This window comes from Miniopterus schreibersii, assembly GCF_964146895.1.
Source record: "Miniopterus schreibersii genome assembly, chromosome: 10".
NCBI classification, from domain to species: Eukaryota; Metazoa; Chordata; class Mammalia; order Chiroptera; family Miniopteridae; genus Miniopterus; species Miniopterus schreibersii.
The window spans coordinates 35,997,932-36,020,841 of NC_138110.1; the positions used below are offsets into that span (position 1 = coordinate 35,997,932).

The 22,910-nt window shown below is 38.6% G+C and overlaps 1 protein-coding gene across 2 annotated transcripts in view; it reads left to right on the forward strand.

Moving 5' to 3' along the window:
- The first annotated feature begins 6,887 nt into the window (after positions 1-6,887).
- The window catches only part of CHST9 (carbohydrate sulfotransferase 9), a 194,744-nt gene continuing 178,721 nt past the window's right edge, over positions 6,888-22,910 (forward strand). The window contains exon 1 of one of the 2 annotated variants that reach the window (XM_081148297.1): positions 6,888-7,046. The gene's annotated coding sequence lies outside the window, so the exon portion shown is untranslated. The remainder of the gene's footprint in view (positions 7,047-22,910) is intronic. The other variant, XM_081148295.1, reaches the window with a different exon arrangement.

The following is a 22,910-nucleotide window of genomic DNA, read 5'->3' on the forward strand; positions in this document are numbered from 1 at the left end:
AGTCTCCAGGCAGCCTGACAACAGGCACGGCCCGCTCCTGTGCTGGGGAAGACACTTGCAAGCCTAACCCGCGGGTACACACAGTGTTCAAAAGGTAATACCCTGCTACTTTACTGCTTCGCTTTTAGTGGTGGCTGAGAAAAGAAAAACGGGGAAGTTCTATAGTTTCAGGCCATTTGCATAATGTGTAAGTGATTTAGTACTTCATGAAGTGCAGTCAAATGTGTCTGGAAAATGCAGATTGAACATCTCTGTGCAGATTCATTAAATAGTCCTTCCAATCAAAAGGAAAAATAAAGCATAAAAGATGTATAGGCTATGATGTTGTGGAAACATCTAAAGTGGTTACTCAACGTTGACAAATTACGTTGAATCAATAACTATGCCACAGATTTACTCTCTGCAGGGAGAATTTTTCAAAGTAATATTGGTATTTTGAAATTAAGAATTAAAGTGCTCAGCACAGTAGCTAGAATGTGAATGGGAACCAAGAGGAGAGAGAGAAGTGAAGCAGGTAAGATATCTTGAGGTAAAAGTGATATTGTATCATAGGGATATTTTTAAGTATTCCAACAATTAAATGCTTCAATCTGCGATTCTCCATGAACTTAAATATGACAACTGTTTGAGGGAGTTGCATAAGGACACATTCCTTCTGGAAAGTTTATTCTTGGATGTTACCATGTGCTAAGAAATGTTTTGAAGGATAGAATTTAGCAAGAGATCCTATCCAGGACTTGTTTACTTTTACCATAGCACCTAAGGTTCAAGATACTTTCACAATTTTAAGAAATAGTATCTTTCAAGTTTTAACTCCCATTGTCATTAATGCTCACAAACACAAAAGCAAGAAGGTAAATATCTAGTAAATATAAATTTCTTTCCTTTCCTCTTTTCTAAGTACTTTGAGAGAATTTTTAAACTCATTTTTTAATCTTTACCGTTGAAAGTATTACAGATGCCCCTGTTTTTCCCCCCATTGACCCCCTCCACCCTGCTTCCACCCCCCTCCCCAGGCCTTCACCGAACTATTGTCTGTGTCCATAGGTTATACATATATGCATATAAATTCTTTAACTCATTTTTTTCATGCGAGGGGGGAGGGGAAAGACTTCAAAATAGAGCAAACATCCAAAAAGTGTTTAGAATAACTGTGTGTTGACATAGATTCAGACGTAAGTAATTAACTAAATAACATGAGTTTAATGGTAAGCTGTATTGGTTCTGTTTTCAGCTATTTTGAGTATCAACTTTAGAAAATAATATTTGTAATACATTGCTGCTACTATATATTAAATTTTATGAGGCTACCAAATATAAGATTTCTTGAATTTCACATTAATATTTCATGTTCTACATTAGTTTTCAGAAATCATTATTTACCTTCACTAAAAAAAAAAAAAAATCCTGCTGTTAAAAAAATACCTTTAACTTTGAATGAACAGTCAGCAAGAAGTCCTCAAGGCTAGGACAGTCACCATGGTCTGTATTCCTCAGGGCTGCAATGGCATTAGATTTGGCGAGGTGAATCTTATTTCACAAATACTCCTAGTGCCGGACAAGGAAATATTTCATTGCATGGGAGGGGCGGAATTAGAATTACTCTCTGCCCTCAAATGCCATATTTTATCTTTGGATACATCATCGACACACTCTCTTTATTTCATCAAATCTCTTAGGAGCTTGCTGGCTTTCTCATTTTTTCAATGACAAAACAGACACACACACACATTGAATAGAAAGCTATTTTGATTTTTTCCTATTCTTTCACTGTGAGAAAATTGTTCTTTTCTCTGTAGGTTTATATTTCTAAATTAATGATATGTGATTTGAAATCATTAGTTACCACCTTATTAATTTTTGTATCCAAGGCACCAACACAGAGTGCCCAAACTGACTAGACAGCCATGCTTGGTGAATTAATTAGCAAAATATTTGTCAAGGAAGGCACCATATTTCATCCCAGACTGTTGAAACTTACAGTATTAAAGGCCTTTCATCAATTCAGGCCATCGCAATTTTTTTTTTTTTTTTTTTGATTTAGGGTCTTGAAGTCATTCATCAATATCTTGATCACCCATCTAAAAAAACTGAACCCACGTCAGGAAATAAAAAATGTATATGTCCAAATATTAGTTTAAAGTATTGCATTTTTTGGTAAATTCTTCACAATAGAATTTTCTGCATTCTATATGTAAAATATAATTTCTTTATACAGAAAAACATTTCTATTTCCACATTTCACATGTTTCCAATTTAGGTATTTATACATATAAACACTATGTTATGAAATTTTTATAAAATATCATTGCTTAGGACTTAAAAGTGACTATTTGGAAAGGTTTTATCTTTTATTATTTTTAAAGGAAATTCACACTTGCTTAGTTTAAGAAATTACATACACAACTTCCCTAGTGACTTTGATTTTCCTAAAATAACTGCAAGTAGTTTTTATTCAATCAACCAATCAATGTATATTTATTGACCTGCTCTATTTACCAAGACTATTAGGTGCTGGATGTTCTAATTTATTTGATTTCAAACCATTGCTTTCTTCAGGCAGCAGATACATAAAAATGGCAACACATTTCATTTTGTTTTTATTTAGTTATAATTATCTTTTCATTTTTCTGATTGACCAATGTTATCTTTTCATACAACTTAAAGTTTTTAATTCTGTACGAATTATAGTTATTCTTCATTTACTATTAACCTTATGTTATCTCCAGGAGTGTATTTTCCCTTTGCATTCCCTTTTTTCCCCCAATATTCTTCTGAATACTTAATTTGTGTTTTAGTTATATGTATCTGGTCTTTAATGTTTTTATTAATTTTTAAGAAATAATCTCTTCCCTAAAAAAAGTGTTAAAGACAGCTCACAGAGCCAAATATTTTTTCTTTATTTCCCCATAACACAATAATTTTGGTCTACCTCAAACTGCAAAATTTGCTCTCTTGTGTTTGGTGTAGCAGGAGGTAAATCATTATGCTCAAGACTCTTCCTAGACTGTAAAGTTTTAATACTCTACCCTTTAATAAGAAATTTTCTTCTTAAATTTCAGAGAGGAAATTCCACTTTGTACAATACCACATTCTGCATCCTATAGATCAACTTCAGATAACCAGAACCACATTACTCTAGTCTGCTCTCATTTTTGTGTTGAATTTCTTCTGCCAAGGAAAATGCTACACCAGCTTTTTCATTTTTTTATTAGAATTAATTTTGGATGTCACTATGCAGATACGTTAATATGTGTAGTTGAATAATCATCCAAACAGGTTAATTAAAATAAGTGATCAGGACCAGACATCATGGAATTTTTGAAGGTGGAAGGGTCCTTAAGGCCCATCCGGTTTGATGACCTCATGCACTACAGAAGATAAAATTGAGGCCAGGGAGAGATTTGTCCAACTTCATGGAACCAAATCCAGTTCTCCAGCACTCTTTCCATTTCATCTCACTAGCTTAAGCTTTTTAAAACCCCATTTTAAATCTCTTTTCCCTTAAGAGTTGTTTATTTTTATTTTCCCCCAGAAAAGTCTGGATTAGCCTGGCTGAGCGTGGCTCAGTGGTTGAGCATCGACCTAGGATCCAGGAGATCGGGGTTCGATTCCCAGTCAGGGCATATGCCTGGGTTGCGGGCTCGATCCCCAGTCGGAGGCGTGCAGGAGGCAGCCGATCAATGACTCTCTCATCATTGATGTTTCTCTCTCTCTCCCCCTCTCCTTTCCTCTCTCTGAAATCAATAAAGATATATTAAAAAAAGAAAAAATCTGGATTAAGTGGCTTCTATCATCTATTACAAGAGTCCTGCCATTCTCCCCTTCTGGTTCAGTGGGATAGCTTGTGTTCTCCTGCTCATGAATCAACATAAATCATGTTCTTTCATTATTTTTATTGTTTTACTCCTGCCCTACAGAATAAGAGAAAGATAATTTAAGGGGAAACCAGTACAGCTACTGGTCTATATCCTCTACTGACTCCTGTAAAATAATTTCTTTCCAGGTAAATATATCTTTATTTTCCTCAACAAAACAGTTGGAACCATAAATAAGATGGTTTAGCGATATTTGCAACCTCCATGTGGCCTTGTATATTGTGCTTGATACGTTCCTGCTGAATTAGTTTGGCCATTCATTAAGCCAAGTCATCACTGAGAACTGCATGGTTAAAGAAACGCTCAAAGGCAAATATAGCAAGAGCTATCCCATAATAGTGCTGTACTCACGCCCTAAAGGAACTTTTTTGTACATACAGACACTAGGAAAGTACTCTTCCTTACTCTTCCCTACCCGTCTACCCCTGTCTTCCTTATACACTTTTTTTCCATAAAATGTTATCAGCTCACTGGGCTCATTCTTTACACTATTAGCTACATTTTCAAAGTCAAGTTTGACTGCATTTCTTAAGCTTACCCCAATGTCATCTGCACTGTGGTGACGAACTCTTCCTTCCACCAAGGCACTCTGCTATCAAATGTACCTTGAGATTTGATAGAGAAACTTCTTTTATGACTATAATTGTTACAAACCTACACATTAAAGGATCAATGATCCGTAGGCTTCATACTTGCCCAAGAAACAGTCAATAGTTAAACATTTAAGAAATTCAAAGAACTAAACAAAATTAATAGACTGGAGAGTTTGGAAACATGCTGTGAACCAATGTTTTAGAAACAATTCACTATGTAAAAATTAAATTAGTTTAACTACAAAATTTTAAAAAGTGGTATTTTCATTTAACCACATAACTCCCAGTCAAATGCAGTGGGAAGATGTGTCGTATACTGATGCTCGGTACACAATTTTAGGTGATTCCTTGATCCTTCATTCATCAACTTTGGATAACAACAACATTCAGTTTCCTTAGTCATCAAAAATACTTTAACGGGTTTGGACAGAGGTTTAGGACTAGAAGACGGTTCATAGTTCTAAGTGTTTGATTTGCTCTGACAGATGAATGAAATAAATTCTAAAGACTGGAAAGTCCTGCAGTAGACTGGCATTACCTAGCAGCACATCTATCAAGCAAATTCAGTCAGAAGTTGACCTGATCATGACCACTTTCCCCCATTAGCGACAAAAGCTTCAAGAATTTAAAAATTAGAGTTTTGCCCAGTCGGGCGTGGCTCAGCAGTTGAGCATTAACCTAGGATCCAGGCCATCGGGTTTCGATCCCCAGTCAGGGGCGTGCAGGAGGGGGCCGATCAATGACTCATCATTGATGTTTCTCTCTCTCTCTCTCCCTCTCCCTTCCTTTCTCTGAAATCAATAAAGATATATTAAAACAATAAAATAAAATAGAAATGATAGAATTTTAATGATAGTCTCGCTCAAATCCTTTATTTTACTAATGAGAATGCGCAGACCACAAAAGTTGTGTGACTTGCAGCAGCGAAGAATTAAAGTGCAGACCTTCTGAGCCTGGCTAGGATGTCCTCACTGCTCTGGTGTAATGGACGGTCACAGCTCCAAGAGTTCATAGAACATGGGATGGCACCCATGGGACCAACCCAAAAGAAACTAAGTAATATTGGTTAGTTCAGTCAACAAGCACTCATCAACTGCCTGCCAGTTAAATACAGCTCAGAAACATTACCTTGTTTCTTTAAAAGTCCAGCTGCAGGAAAAGAGGTTCATTCTGGTGAGGAACAAAGACCTTCGCTGCAGGGAAGTCAGACGCTGGGTTAAATGTTAAAAAACCGACCAGCCCCATACAAATTAAAAAATAAAATTCTTATAACAAAAAAAAAAATAAATCAGGTTCTGTTTAAAAGAAAACAGAATAGGGCAAACAAGTCCTGTAATGGTTACTTCTTCACTGACCCAAAGTTCACTACCACCGGATGCTATTCCTAAGCCATTCATAAAAATAAGACCTCCTGAAAATGTAGGAAATTGATAACATCTGTTTGAAAAAGAAAAAAAGAAAATTCTAATGTAAAAATGAGGTAGTTTTAACCACTTAGCTACTTTAAGAAGAAAAAAAGGTGTTTTTTCTTAATTCATAGAAACTGCCTGCGTGCAAAGCAAGCAACCAAGGGTTATGTTAATTATATTTTCCCTAGTTTGGTCCAATGGTTGTTAGCATAATGTTTGGAACTAATTTTTAAATCTCAATGAACTGTTTCCTTTAATGATTAAAAAAAAGGTTTTTTGGTGTGTGTTTTGTTGCTGTTTTTATCCTAACCTGGGTCTTTCCAAAGCCCTTTACAAGCTGCCAACTTGAGCTTGTGGGTTTTGACAAGCGTGGCCTGAGACCCGGGGGGGCCCCCTCTATTGTACGCGGCCGCTGTGGTCCGCGCTCCCCCACAGCACCTATTTCCGTGCGGCACTTTACTGACTTTTATCATCAACACATGTACGTATTTTTTAATCAGTAAAGCGAGAGAAAGTCTAAGATCTGGGAGTCAGTGTTCGCCATCACCTACTGGTTTGTCCATCAGGTGTTTCTCCAACACTTGGGAATGAACCCGAGCCAGGGCGGGCGAAGGGGGAAGGCGAGTCCGCAGCCCGACCGCGCGGAGAATCCCTTCCTCGCCCGGGGGCGGGGGGCCCGCAGCCCGGGGCCCGACCCGGGGCTGGGACGGAGCGCGAGTCGCCAGCCGGGGTAAGACCAGAAACTCAGAGGAAGGAGGAACGACAAAGGCGGAGAAAAAGAAGGCAGGCGGGCTGGAGGGAGGCGTTGGAGATAAAAAAGCAGGAGGCGGAGCTGCGGGGCGGGGGCGGGGGCGGCTGGAGCGGGGCGGCGGGAACCCGCAGAGCAGAGGCGGCGCCGCAGCCCCAGCCCGGCGCACCCGCGAGGCGAGCGCCCGCCCCGGCCGCCCCGCGCCGCCCTCCTCCGCGCGCCCCGCGCCGCCCCGGCCGCCCCGCGCCGCGCGCCCCGCGCGCCCCGCGCCGCGCTCCTTCCCAGCCGGCGGCCGGCGGCGGGAGGCGCCCGCGAGAGTTTGCTGCGGAGCGCGGGCAAGTTTCCTGCAGAAGCTGCGCTCCTGGGAAAGCTGTACCTGCGGCTCCCGCTCGTCTCCGCCCCGCTCGCCGTTCGCGAGGTAACCGCACTTGGGCTGGGACACGTTTGGGGGTGGGGGCAGGAGGGGGAAGTTCGAGGTCGGAGGGGCTGAGGTTGCGGGGCGCCGTGCGGAAGCCAAGATCAGAGCCGGGTCCGGTCGGGCGGGGAAGCGCATCCTCACCTTTCCAGGCACTTGGCCCCTGTGGGCTGCGGAGGCACCTTTCTACCCCGCCTCCCCCCGCCCCCGCCCCGCAGTATTTGCCCCCACTTCACTTCCATTCACTTTGCTGGACGTGCTGGGGGCAGGGGCGTCCGGGAGCTGGAGGGGGTAGGAAGCCTTTGGGAGGCCTGAACTTGCCACCTACCGGCGTTGGGTTCCTGGGCGCCGGTGGGGCACCCCGGCCTCCAGGATTCGGGTGCCAGCCCCCACTGGGGCACGCGGGGGTTGGAAAGAGGGCACCGTAAGGAACAGTGTTGAGTTTCTGAGGCCGGTTTATCCGGTCCCCCAGCGCGTTTGGCAGAAAGATGGGCACTTCTGCCGAGGGGCCGTTTCTGCGTGGGTCCCCAAGTCGGAGACCTCGCTAAGGCCGCCTTCCCTGGGGAGACCTGAGGGGGGGCGCGGCCCAGCTCGGCGTGGCGGGGGGAGAAATGCGGGGGGGCGGCGCTGCGGGTGGTGGCGGTGCCCTGCCTTCACTTTTCCGCGGCTACCTGCTCCCTCTTCCGCTCCGTTTGAACATCCTGCTGGCGGCGTGTTTTCTGACGGGAGGCTAAAAGGTGTTACAGTCGATGCCCGTCGGGAGTTATTTCCAACTAAGTTCGCAGGTGCGGAGCTAGAGCTGCCGCTGCGCCTCCCCGCGCCCGCAGGTGCCCCCCGCTCCCTCCCGCAGGCAGACTGTTCCCGAGGAGCTCCCAGGGTTTCCAAAGGCAGGGCAAGTAAATAGAGTGTGTTTCTGTGACGGTTTTCCCCACTTTATGTGATCAGAACCAAATCAAAACACCATGGCTGTTTAATATGAATTTTTTCTTTCTTTTTTTTTTTGCAGTTTTTATAGTACTTAAGAGTATATTATTGCGCTGGCCGGGTGGCGCAGTCGGTTGGAGCGTCGTCCCCTACACCAAAAGGTTTCTGGTCTGATTTCGCCTTAGCGCGCATACCTGGGTTGTGGGTTCCATCCCCAGTGGGGACGAGTAGGGGAGGCAACTGATCCATGTTTCTCACATTGACGTTTCTCTCTATCTCTCTCTCAAATCAATAAAAAATATCCTCGAGTGAGGATTACAGATTTTTTAAAAAAGAATATTATTTACCAATGTTTATTTTTCTTCACTTTAACCTCAAACATTTCATTAATCTCTCTCTATATAATTTTATCTGTACTATTACTATTACACTGCGTTTAAAGGACGTGGGCTTCTTTTAGACTCACATCTACACACCAAAATACAGTGTGACTGTATTTAACATTTATGTGTTCCTGATTCAGTAGCCCGGCACCTGCCAATTCCCCCACATTATCGCAACACCATATGCCTGTCAATTGAGGATAAGGAGAATGGCATTGTTTTTCATGGTCAAGGGTACCCTGAACTATCAGATTTTATTATTATTGCTCAGAGGGTTTTAAAGGGCTTCACTCCATGTGAATCAAATATACAGAACAAAATTACAGTTCTACCTGATGCATTACAATAGAATACCATACCTAGACACTTAGAATTGACTAGTTATTGGGAGGAAATGAAAATCCCCTCATCGCACAGATAACATTTTGATTGAATATAGTCAATAAGAAATAGCACACATTAAAGGCCTTGGAAAAATGACAAGAATTTTCCTCTTGCCTTACTAGGTTTTTATCTGCTTTACTACATTAGCACCTTCCAGAAAATGAGCACCTTGCAGATAGATGTTGGTATGTACTGACTACACACCACATTTTTTTTTAAACACAGAGGCTTGGTGACAGTCCAAAAACATCAGTGTTTTAAATCATTACCAACCATCTGTTCTCTCCCACTCACTTAAAGTGAAATGTTTTATTTTCACAGGTATCAAAACATACATCCTCATTTCATGCATTTCCATGAACATCCCCAAAGCTGTAATGGTATCTGATGTTGGCCCAGGTTCAGCAACTGTTGTGTTTGGCTTATTACACTATAAGCTCCCTTCTCTTTATTTTCAATGAAAGGGGAAGTCAAAAAAGTGTTAAAGCCTTTGGCCAAGACAGGTGTGTACTCCAGTGACAGCTGATTGCGTTTTTCCTCCATCTTTTTACCGGAGAGGAGCTGAGACTTAGTGCAGCTGAAGCCTCCTCCTGGTGGTACTTTCCCTTTCTTTCTGGTTACAAGGATAGCATTTGGTGCTCTGAAGCATGCACTAAACAGCCCCATAATCCAGAAAATTAGTGTGGTTTCCAGAAGGAGGGAATATCTTCCCAGGAATAACTTACAAAATAGGAGACCAATTTAATATTCCATACCCTAAATTAAGTAGACCTGAGATGTACACATCATTCACATACAAATATTGGGTATGAATAACATAGGATATTTTACATAGGATATGAATAAATTGTGTAGTATTCTTTATATTCATGCTTGGGAATCTGGGTGAGTTTATATACAATCAGCAGATAGTTTCACACCCTTCATTTGGTTCAAGTCATCATTCAAGAAAGATTGAGGTATTCAGTCCAACCTTACCCTCCATCGTGCATGCTTTCCCATTTCGGAATGTTAGCTAAAACTGCAATGTTAGGATATTTTTACTATTCAGAATTATGTTGTATAATATGTTGTTCCTTTACTGTAGCCAGAATGTTGGGAAATTCTTTTTGCTCAAATCTGGATGTAATGCCCCAATGCACATTCATAGTTTTGAAGAGAAAGATATTGGCAATCTTGTTTACACTTTGTGCATAATTGATACTTACTTGAAGACTATCAACCAAAAAATCTGGGGCTTCCCCTTCTTATCTGCTATACTGCTCTATACTGCCCTTGTCTTGAAAGTATAGGATTCCCCCTACTTACGACCAAGATAGCATTAAAAAGAATGAACCCAAACTTTAGAAACTTTTTAAAGTAAAGTTGCCTTTAAAAATATGGCCTAATTTAAACATTTGGAAATACATAAAGATGCATTATATCTTATTTTTCTATATACTAAAAATGAATTATTGAGGGGAAGAAGTTTCACCATGTATAGTAAGCACTCTGAATTATTCATGTTAATGAGAGCAGTAGGGGCAAAGATAACCCCAAATCATGGTTATTTAAAAAGTCATTTGTGTTTGTCTTTGGAATGTATTACATGTTTGGTTTAAAATAGATTTTCGTTGTTATTTGGGGCAAGTTGCCTTTCTAATTATTTTGTTTTGTTTAGGTTAATTTTAAAATGAGCTTACACACCTCAAACATCAAAACCAATTTATGGGGAATGGAGAAGGTGGGCAGCCTGCCCAGAAACGAGCTGGGTGACAGAAATAAGCAAACCTGGTATGACAACTGTGTAGTAGATTGTATATAATTCACAGGAAGATAATCAGGACTTAGTTGTATATCTAGTTAATGAATATGTCTTAAGAGTTAGACATGTTCCCAGAAAACATAAAATCCTTTAATCCAAATATGAGAAATGCAATCCCAATTTACACGTAACTGGTGATTAATATTTTTAAAACATGATAGCTGGGTGTTCCTGAAAACCAAATGGAAAGATTCTAATTTATAAATCTTACTAAACTAGGTTTTTAAGTATGAGGTTTTCCTAAAGCAGACAAATGTGTAGGTATGAAGGTGACATTCATAAGCCTTACATATGTACTTTCCAAAAGAGGAAACAGCAAGACACCATCAGAATAAGGGATTTGGTCCATTTGATCTCTACACCTATGCTCCAAAGCCATGCACATTTCATCAAAGAGAAACTCTCAAGGATCTATTGTGACTGTGGACCTGGTTAGATAAAATAGTTTAAGTTCAGGGAGACTGCCAATTTAACAGATTTCTATTGTGTTTTTCAAAAGCTCCAGGGCAAAATTGGTAGTGGATGAAAGAATTACTTGAGCAAGAAGTTGATTCACACCATGACACTTGCTGTTAAACACCTTGTTTATGCTCAGTGTTCAGTTGTATATAGATTTTGTTGAATTGTTAGTTTTGTGAACTATTAGAAAGAATTTAGAAAACCTCTGTGGAAAAGTGTAGAACTGCCAAAAATATATGATTGGAGAAGCAGATAAGATCATTTTTATTCAAGAATTCAAAGCAAAAAAGTAAAACTGTGACTTCCACAGCAGTGAGCAGAATGGTAATAGGAAAGTGGATGTCGCTTTCCGAATGAGAACTAGGTTCTCATGATAAATGTGCTAGCACTACTTCAAGTGTATGGGTACTTCTTTCTTAAGGACTCATTTTTTTGTTTTGTTTTTTATAAGGCATGGCATTTTTTAAAGACTTGACAAAACCATGTATTTTAAAAAGAAAAAATGTGGTTGGAATAATTGAGACCCAGAGGACATATTTTATATACGTTTATTAGAAGAATCAGTTTCTTCTGATCAGTGCCTAGGTCTTAGGATCAGATTTATGCATTTTGTTATGAAACTGGAAAAGACCTTAAAATACTTTATCTCAATGCCCTCGTTTTACAGTTAAGGAAATGGGGGCCTACAGTGATCACAGTGAGCTGCTCAAGGTCACAGTGATGGTTAGTGGCAGAGCAGAAACTAGAAACCCGATTTCCTGACTCTTCATCCAACTCCCATGTAGTAAGTTGGGTAGTTAGATAAGAGAGTTAATTCTTTCTGGCCATCACAATATCAACTGTACAACATAGTCACAAAATGAAGTGGTACAGAGGTAAATGCAGAAGGCTTGTGATTTTTCTGTCTTCTGTCATTCACTGAATGTTCACTATGCCATAGCCCTGTCCTCTTTTTTTTAATTTAATTTTTTTATTGTTGACACTATTGCAGATGTTCCCCATCCTCCCCCCCATTTGCCCACCTCCACTCAGCCCCTGTCCCCCTCCCTTGGCTCTCACCACACTACTGTCTGTATCCATGGGCTATGCATATGTGTTCTTTAGCTTATCCCTTCACCTTCCTTTATTCAGTCCCTTCACCCCTGTCCCTTCTGACATTTGTCAGTCTGTTCCATGTATCCATGCCTCTGGTTCTATTTTGTTCGTCAGTTTATTTGTCCACGTGTCATTAGAGTCCACGTATTAGTGAGATCATATGGTATTTGTCTTTCTGTAGCTGGTTTATTTTGCTTAGCATAATAATCGCCAGACCAATCCATGCTGTCTCAAAAGGTAAGAGATCCTTCTTTTTTAAAGCTGTGTAGTATTCCATGGTGTAAATGTCCCACAGCTTTTTTATCCACTCATCTACTGATGGACACTTGGGCTGTTTCCAGATTTTGGCTATTGTAAATAGCAGTGCTATAAACATAGGGGTGCATATATTCTTTCTCTTTGGTGTTTTGGGATTCTTAAGATATATTCCTAGAAGTGAGATCACTGGGTGATAAGGCACCTCCATTTTTAATTTTTTGAGGAACCTCCATACTGCTTTCTAAAGTGGCTGCACCAGTCTGCATTCCCACCAGCAGTGCACTAGGGTCCCCTTTTCTCCACACACTCGCCAGCACTTATTTGCTGATTTATTGATAGTAGCCATTCTGGCAGGTTTGAGGTGATAACTCATTGTAGTTTCAATTTGCATGTCTCAGATGATTAGTGACCTTGAGCATTGTTTCATATGTCTGTTGGCCATCTGTATGTCCTCTTTGGAGAAGTGTCTGTTCAGGTCCTTTGCCAATTTTTTAATTGGATTATTTGTCTTCCGGATACTGAGTTGTATAACTTCCTTATATGTTTTGGAGATTAACCCCTTATAAGATGAATCATTGGCGAATATGTTCTCCCATACTGTGGGTTCCCTTTTCATTTTGTTGATGGTATCTTTTGTTGTGCAGGAGCTTTTTAGTTTGATGTAATCCCATTTATTTTTTCCTGTTTCCCTTCCCCTCAGAGACATATTGGCAAATATATTGCTGCGAAAGATGTCTGAGATTTTACTGCCTATGTTTTCTTCTAGGAGTTTTATGGATTTGTGACTTACATTTAAGTCTTTTGCCCATTTTTGAGTTTATTCTTGTGTAAGGTGTAAGTTGGTGGTCTAGTTGCATTTTTTGCACATATCTGTCCAATTTTAATTTTTTTAATAACAATTATTTTTGTTACTCTCTTAGTGTTCTGAAAAGTAAATCCATTAATAATATAGTTACTGAATATATCTGTAATGAAAAGGAGCAATAAAATACAAATAATTTGTAATAAAATGTGATTTCCCTACACTAATGTTTGGGTATGACTTCACTGGAGCACGTATTAAAGAAGTCAGCCCAGCCAGCGTGGCTCAGTGGTTGAGTGTCAAACTATTAACCAGGAGTTCATGATTCCATTCTCGGTCAGAGCACATGCCCATGTTTGGGGCTCAGTCCCCAGTGAGGGCTGTGTAGGAGGCAGCCGATCAATGACCCTCTCTCATCATTGATGTTTCTATCTCTGTCTCCATCTCCCTTCCTCTCTCTGATATCAATAAAAACATATTAAAAAAAAGAAGTCAGCAATTTGCATGTGTATATATAATGAATAAATTTGGATTTAAAACATAAAATAATCAGAAGACATTCCATAGAAGAAGTACAGACAAATGAAAGAACAAGTGTAGACTAAAAGTGGTGTTAGGATAATTACAAACTAGACTTATTTGTGTATAACAGAAAGAAGGAAATAATAGTAATTGTTATGGGGGAAATATGGGAGGTCAAATTATAGACTTTCAGAGTGGAGAAAATGTGGAAGTATGATACTGTGCACATGAGAGTACATACTATTAACCTACTTCCCCCCAAATTCCAAAGCTACTTTATGGAACATTATCATGTTATTACTAATGTGAACTGTACTTCAAGGAACTCTGCAGGTGACTCACCATATTATCAGTAATAGCAGATTAAAGATTGCCAAAATGAAAATATTGATTGAGTGCTGGTATTGCCTTTTAAATTTTCCAGTAATATTGTAGTCTATCGATTCTAGAGTTAGGAGACAGATTATACAAAATGATTGAATTACCATTCACCACAGCAACCTTATTGTAAATCGCTGGGCTTTTGGTGGAGATTCTTATAAAATGCTTAATTATGATTATGTAGCAGGTTCTACAGGTTGATATTCAGTATAGGTTTAGTTCAGTGGGACATTGCATGTTATATGGGACATTTGGAAAAATTTTCATTAAGCAGGACAGCTCCACCTCCTCACCCATATCCAACCTCGCTCCCCTCTTCCAGAAATCATGACACATGTGAGCCCTTCTCAGAATATTCTCTAAGGCATAGTCTGGCCCTGATGAAAATTGTAGGGCTGGGTGCAGGGGATCAAGGGGGAGGGGGGACATCTGTAATACTTTCAACAATAAAGATAATTTTTTTAAAAAGAGTTAATATGAAATGTCATTTCAGTATTGGCTACATCAAGCATTTTGAATTTACCAAGTTATAAGTAAGATATTTTTTTCTTAGGCTACTTCCCACTCCCTGTCCATTTTAGATGTCTTTTGTAACATTGTATATCTTACTCTTTTTAAAGAAAGAAGCTTTTTAATGTAGACCCTTAACAGGTAAAATTGAAGGTATTGTGTATATGTGTGTGAATAAGCAGTTGCTTTCTCACAATCACAAGAAGGGCATGTTTTACCCAATCAAGAGAGGCAGCTTTTCCTACAAAGGGGAAGCAGCAATTGTACACAACACAATTTGATCTATGATTGTTTTGCTGTGTATTGTTCATTCCTACTGGAAGCTTCTTGGTCAATTGAATGGCCAGGCACTCAACCTCAGGCTGACCCCTAACTTTATTTGGTAGACTTTTGTTACGATTTCTAATAAGTGTATAGTGGTGCAGTGGGATCTGAGAGAAGATGAAATTGAGGTGTTTGGATTGTGGAGATGATAAGGAAAATAAGGGCTTCTTTCATTTGAGCAGCACAAAGATCTGTTCTAGGCAGTGAAATTTTATTGGAATATCTGCTTTTTCCTGTTATGCTTTTTATTCTTGTGGAGAATAAAGGCAAAGATTTTGAAAGTAAAGCCCTCCTTCCTCTTTGAACTGTTAACTCTCGTATACAAGAGAAAACCTTCGTTGTCAGAATAAACAGATACAATACATCCCAGTCACTGGGTTCATGGTGCCTCCTTTTACTATACTACTTCAATACCACCCTACACTGAAATCTAAAACACTCAAGAATGTAGGTAAGGAAAGGAGCCCAGCCAGCGTGGCTCAGTGGTTGAGCATTGACCCAAGAAGCAGGAGATCACGGTTTGATTCCAGGTGAGCTCACATGTGCAGGTTTCAAGCTCAGTCCCCAGTAGGGGGTGTGCAGGAGGCAGCCAATCAAAGACTCTCTCACTCATCATTGATGTTTCTCTCTCTCCCTCTTCCTTCTCTCAGAAATCAGTAAAACATCTAAAAATAAAGACAAGGGAAAATACACCCAGTTGACGTAGTGAAAGAAATTTTAAAAGCTCCTATTAGATATTCATGAAAATGGGAAAACAAAATAAGACAACATTATCAATTCAATGAAGAATGTAATACTTAATTTTTCATTAGTTTCTAAAGCAAGAAGCTTATTTTCACTTTGTAGTCATTTCTATTGTTTTCTTTTGTATCACAGAGGGAATTAGAGCTTGACCTATAGTTACACGTTACTTTAAGCAAATAGCCTGTGAAGATTGAGGTAAAATGATGGTGTTTGCTTTAAAAAAAATTCAAAATTGAAACATAAACACGATTTTTTAGAAACATCTCTAAATAAATTTTATTTTCCTGCGGCATTCTTTGAACATTAAATTAGAATGCAGGTAATTTATTTCCTCCCAAAATCAATTTTCTCAATGTATTAAAATATACTTAGGTGTTAGTAATATTATTGGGCTAAAAGCAGAAAATATCAACATTCTTTTACCTGTAATATTTGTACTCTGTTTGCAATTAGGGATTTTTACTGTTAGGGAATGAGATTCTACTTCTGTGACAGGGCTCGCATTCAACTGCAGGCACTTGTACAGTCTCACTGGTTATTAATGGCTGGAGCTCGAGTTGTGCTGATTCTTATATATTAATCCTATACTTACATTATCACTTTTGTGATCTATCTGTCTATTTATTTATCTACCTGTCTCACTTGCTACAAAGTCTAGCAAAGTCAGATTTTCAGATTTTGCAGATCAGGGAATTATAGCAACATTCAGAATAGAAACGGATTTGCAAATTGTTGAACTCTCCTCAAGTAGCAGAGATTGCTCATCTCGTACCTCAGAAATTCAGTTCATCTCAAATTTTCCCAACATACATACGCAAAGTACTATCCAATAGGAATTCCTTGAAATTATTGACATATGTCTTATTTAGAGCACTCTAGAAAATATAACTATGGCTCAAAAAGTTCTTCTAAGTTCCCTACTTGTAGATACAACTGTGTACTTGGCATTTCTTCTTGTCTATCTTAAAGAAACATCAGAAGAAACATGTCAGAATCAAACTTGTGATCTCTGCCCATCTCACACCAAACCTCCAGGGTTCCCCGGCTCCCTGTCTGGGGTTTATCCTTGACATTCCCTCTCATTCAACTGCATATCACAGCCTTCGCGCCACCACTGATTGTTACCTCCCAAAGTAGACTGACAAAGCTGCCTTCCACCATCAGCCAAGTCTGAGCGTTCACTGTGTTTTGTCTAAACAACTGCAGGGGCTTTATAACTAGTCTCCTGGCATTCCACATTGCTCCCCCTCCAGACCCATCCTCCAAGGGTGCCAGAGGAGCCCTTGTAGAGTACAAATTGGAGAACTGTCGCTCCTTCGACTCCACCATCACTTAGGCGGATTACCATTGCTTTGTTGAAGACAAAGGCCAAAACTGTGCACCTGATTTTTTGAAACTCAGCAGGGTCGGACTCTTCTAGTCACATCTCTTTTGGTTCTCCTGCTCCTTCCCTCTGCTTCAACTGGCTGGTTCTCTTCCAGTTGTGCTGACTCACCTAGCTCCTTCCCATCCCCATGCCTGTAAACATGCATACCCAAAGATTGCCTAGTTAACATTAGTTAACACTTAAAATGTCCACCCAGATGTCTCCTTCTCAAATGAGACCCCACTTCCCTTAGAATGAGCTGAATCCCCTTATAATATACTTATACACACATGCATACTTGTATGCATAAACGTATCCATATTTATGTATTCAGATCCCTCATTGCAAATAACTGCAAAGAGTTGTAAATTCACATTTACTTGTGTAATTATTTTATTAACCACTAAGATAGGACTCCCTCTATCTTATATATCTTATATTCCTAGAAAATGCTGCAGTGCCTGCTTAGCATGGGAGTGTAATGAGTATTTGTTGACTAATATACTATACACAAATACACACTTACCCCCATCCTCACATTCTAATTTAAATAAATAATAAATAAACTTACAAACTGTGACACCCCACTTGATCTTTCTTGTGACCTCCCCAAATATCACTTCTTTTTCTTCAAATTCTCTTTCCTATCAGTGATTCAGCAGAGGTGATTTGAGTAGTAGTACTACATTTGCTTAGAAAGTGAGGCAGGTCAACTGAATTTCTTACCAAAAAACCCCCCAAAAACCCAGGTTTTTTTAATATTATTTCCTCTAATATGTGACATCCCTTGATAATTTCAAGAATTTTTAAAGGCTTTGCTTTATGGGGTTTTATGCTGTGCTGTTTGTGCACATTTTGGCATTAGACAGGAATCTAAAAAAAAAGAAAACCCTTCAAAGGTTACCTATACATATGGTCTCCATATGGAGAGGAAAGAGATGAAAGAGAACAAGAATTAAAATAAGAATAAGTATATGAAATTGAGAGAGTAACATAAAAGTCGAGGCTATAAATTAAAGGTTCATATTTTTAAGACTTGCACAAAGGCTTCAAAGTATGGCTAAAATAGTTGAGGAACAGATCTATCATACTGGCTGGCACTATGTTGTAGGTACTAGTCTAATATTTGTGCCTAAGTCCATTTGCTGCATTAAATGTGAGTTGAATTAGTCTTCTTTTTATTTAGAGCTCTCCTGCTTCAGTTAGTTTAGGGGAGAATCTGCCAAGCCTGGAATACCTTGTGCCAGAAAACAAGGAAGTGCTCGAAAACTGATGGGGACACATCAGAAGCACATAAAAGCCAGATTTAAGGGACACCCACTGGCCAAATTTAGGATCACTTGAACATAAAAAGTAATAATGTATGTAGTGGATTAGAGCACATTGAATAAAAAAAAGTATCCATGAGCCCATAGAGTGTGTATAATGTGCAGATAAGGGTGGATACAAGGAAAAACTCTGTTTCACTGAAGAATATAAGTTAATAAAATGCAAAGAAATGATAGAATTATAAAGTAACTTTTTTGCAACTACTATTATAAGAATAATAAAAAATTGATCCACCATTAGATGAATAGTTTATGGGGATAGGATATTCACACTATCTCCACATGTCACCCCACAGATTGCTTACTAACTGCAAAAGGTACCTTGACAGGAAGAAACCTGGCAGGCACCAGCTTAACCAAGCGAAAAGACTTGACATCACCAATAGTGGGACAAACTGACCTCATGTACTTCTTGGTATGATACACACATGAAACAGGACACACAATCACCTCCAAAGTTATTTTGCCAAAAATATTTCACCTGGAATGTTTCATGAGGAAATAATCAGAAACAATTTTTCTTCTCCAAAGTTGTAAATTCAAATTGTAAATATTCTTCATGATAACCAACCTGAGCATTTCAAAATTATCAATGTCGGTGAAAAAACTAGAAAATTGTTCAGGATTAAAGAAGACTAGGAGACATGCAGCTAATTGCAAGTCATTCTTCTTTATTAGATTCTGAATGGGGGTGGAAAAAGCTACGAAGGATAATAGCTGTAGGTCATATAATAGTATTACATCCCTGTTACATTTCCTGAGTGTTATAATCATATTGGGGTTCTGTAGGAAAATGTCTTTTGGAGGAGAATATATATTTGGAAGTATTAAGAGATGAAATTCATGATCCCTGCAACTTCTTTTCAAATGATTCAGCAACCTATGAGAGTGAAATAAAAATGTGGCAAAATATTAACAACTTAATCTAGATAAAGATTGTATAGTGTTTATATTATTGATAATTTTCTGTAGGTTAGATATTTTTCAAAAAAAAATTGGGTAAAATAGTCTGTGACTTTAAGTCAACTATCCAATGGATGAGATCATTGTCACATTGTATGAAGTGAGCTAGCATATGTGAAAGTTGTTTAATTAGGCACTTAGAAAAGTGTTCTCTCCAAAGTATCTAAATATCTTCATTCAGCATTCACAATATTTCATAATTTAGATATAAACACTTAAGAGAAAGCTATTTTTAAAAGAGTATATTTTAGGCAATATAGGAGGCAATACATGACATGATACTATTAGTAAGTATTAGATAAACTAATAGTTTTATTTTTTAGTTGGATATGAGAACTTTTCAACATCAGAAGTTTTAATGGGTAGTTAACTTGGTAATATGTTTTCTCTTCTTCCGTAACTTTCCTTAAACATTTGGTGCTTACCTATGAAACAAAGTATAAGATTACTGGTGATTTTTACTGAAAGATCCAAACAGCAGTATGCAGTATGCAGTGTAGATTAGATCTGGCCAAAGGCCCTACAGATTTAGGATCCGGTGTGATTCACAACTGTAATCTCAACTGAACTCCAGTCCAGGTGGGCAAGCACTGTTAGTGCTTATGTATTAGAAACAGCTACTTACAGCTCAGTACCTTCCCCCCAAAATTCTCTGTTTAGTCAATAATGTGAGAGCCAATTCTATATGAAGCACAAAGTAAAAAAGGTTAAATAAAAAACATTTACAAAATTTGTAATAAAACATCTCTTCAGAAAATTTTCAAATTGTTTAAAATATTTCTCCTCTCATTAAAGCATATGATGTAATATTCATACTTCGCACGAATACTTTTCTGATAACATTTTGGGCTGCTTAGGATATATATACCTTTCACGTAACCAGAACCAAGTGGAGTGGTGCTTCTTGATTTTTGATTAAAAACAGAATGTTTAGATCTTCTTATAAGATACAATAAACCAAAGATAAGAATATCAAAATAATTATTTTCCCTTATATTGCATGAGAGTTCACAAATTATTATAAATTTTAACAAGCCAAAGAGTTTTGCATTTCTGAAAATTCTGAAAGAACCAGTTTCTTGATACTGCCAGCTTGTACTTGAGGCTAAATTTCACTATGATAGGAACTCCTCACTAAAAAAGAATTATAATTCATCTTCAGCTTATATTAAAACAAATAATAATCAGTTTGAACTTGGTGTTGTTTTAATATGGGAAAATAGCCAATTATTTTGGGGAAAGAACTTGTTCTTTAAAAGTCTTCCTTATCTTCAAGTAAATGTAATAATAGCTTTAGGGCTTACACCCACTGTCCCTCTGTGCCCCACCCCAAGCTACTCATATGTATATTAGTAGTAAGGCAATGGACACGCACATTGCTGAGAGAATTTTAAGATCTGAGAGGATTGAGTGAGATTGAATTTTGTGATCTTAGTAAACTATTAACTTATATTTATTTCATATTTTTTAAAAGTCCTAAGAACATGTACAACATAAGTTAAAAGTTGTTTGAATTTATAACAGTAGGAAAAGTGGAACTCCGTATAAAATTTGGCTTTAATAGAGAGCAGCTATAAGGAAAATTTGTGTAGGTAATTATTAGCTGGAAGCTATTTGTACTCTAAGTTTACTGAATATACATATATGATAATAAGACTTTGCACGAATAGAACCTTTGATAATAAATTTATGTAAAAGATTGTGCCGTGGGGAATAATTCTAGATATTTAAGAATATTGAATTCCCTGCACTCAGAATGCAAAACTTTAGACCAAGTATGTAACTATTTTTCATTTATGATGTGTAATAGGTCATTTTACCTAAAGTTTCAGAAAGGAAAAGTAAAACAGACGCTGGAAAATGGTGGTGTTCTACTTGTACACACATTCCAAACACTGGAATCACAGAAAAAATAACAAGGAGACCTGTGAACCTGCCGCCGGAAGTGAGCTAACCTGCACCCAGCACCACAGTTATCAGAAATAAATCAATATCTAATCACTACCTGGGAAGTCTTCCTGTCATGGCCTGTTGGAATCACTGATTAACTGGTTTTAGCTTTTGTGGCATCTACTCACCTACTTAGAAAAAGTACTTTAGTAGTAAAAATATAGAGGAGTTGCATTCTCTTTATGAACAGTATACATTTATAACACTCCACGGAACTGTACATACCCCCAAGGTAATTTTACTGTATGTTAACAATATAAAAATAAAATGAAGTACCCTTCCAATTCCCTTTCCTCATTTTAGATTTATGTCACATTATTATTTTATATTTCATATTTTCATCTTTAAATGAAATCAGTGCTCAAACTAGTCCATTCATTACTGTTTTCCTTTCTGATTTATTTTGGTTTATTTTGTGGGTAGCTAGGTTGCATTATAAATTCTTTTCTAGGCGGGCCATGTGGGTTATATTTCATGAATTTTGGCTTGCACAGTCCTTACCCACTACCACCATGCTCTCCCCTTGCTGGGTTCCTATGTCCCTAGTCCATAAGCCATTTTCTGATTTTCTGTCTATTCTTGCAGCGGCGAGCAATCTGGTGCAGCGGGGCAGCCGCAGCTCCAGTATCGGTCTTGCCTAGAATGCCCTCTGTCAACAAGCATATTCGATTTGCCCTCAAGTTTAAACGTTCAAGTCCCTAACTCTTTGTTGTGATTTAGCAGTCACGGCTTTTCCTCCATTGTCTCCCATAGGAGATCACTCCATAGGTAAATAAAAATAGTAGGTGATGTTTTATTTTCTCTAGCCCTACATTCCCAGTCATTCTGACTTTCAGTAGGGAAGTATCCACCTTCCCTATAGCCTACTTACGCCCTAGATGTCACTGTTTCAATCTAAGTTTTGCTGGACAGCCTTTTGGGACTATGATATTATTTTTAGGAGAATATATATCCACCTCAAGGTTTGAGAGAGAGAGAAAGAGAGAGAGAGAGAGAGAGAGAGTGTGTGTGTGTGTGTGTGTGTGAGTTTCTCTCTGGGTTTGCAGAATTCAGCGGGTATGCTTTACAGTTAGTGATTTGAAGTTGTGCTTTTCTTGTTTAATTGAAGATAAGAGTACTTTTTCTCATTACTTTCTAATAGGCTTTATTTTTAGAGCATCTTTAGGTTGACAGAAATGTTGAGCAGAAGGTGCAGAGATTTCCCATATACCTACCTCCTGCCCCTCTCCCCTGCCCCTCCACTGCCTCCGTCATTACCAGCTACCCACACAGGAGGGGTACATCTGGCACAACTGATGAACCCACACTGACACGTCGTTATCACCTAAAGTCCATAGTTTGCATTGTGGTTCACTCTTGGTGTTGTATGGTCTATGAATTTGGACAGATTTATAATAACGTGTATCCACTATGATAGAATCATACAGATTTCACTGCACTACCTGGTCTAGCTAGGAAGTGCGAGGAATGGTGGAATATACAAATGCAACTGTCCAGTAGGCATTTAGAAATATGAGACCAGAACCGGTGAGTTACTGGAACTGAAACATGGTTAAATTTTTATCTTTGCAGAAGTCAGATCATTTCATGGGCTACTGAGCGCAGAAGAGAAAGTCAAACTTCAAGGAAGAAAAAAAATGGGTGGGGCTTTTCAAGGTTGAACCAAGCAG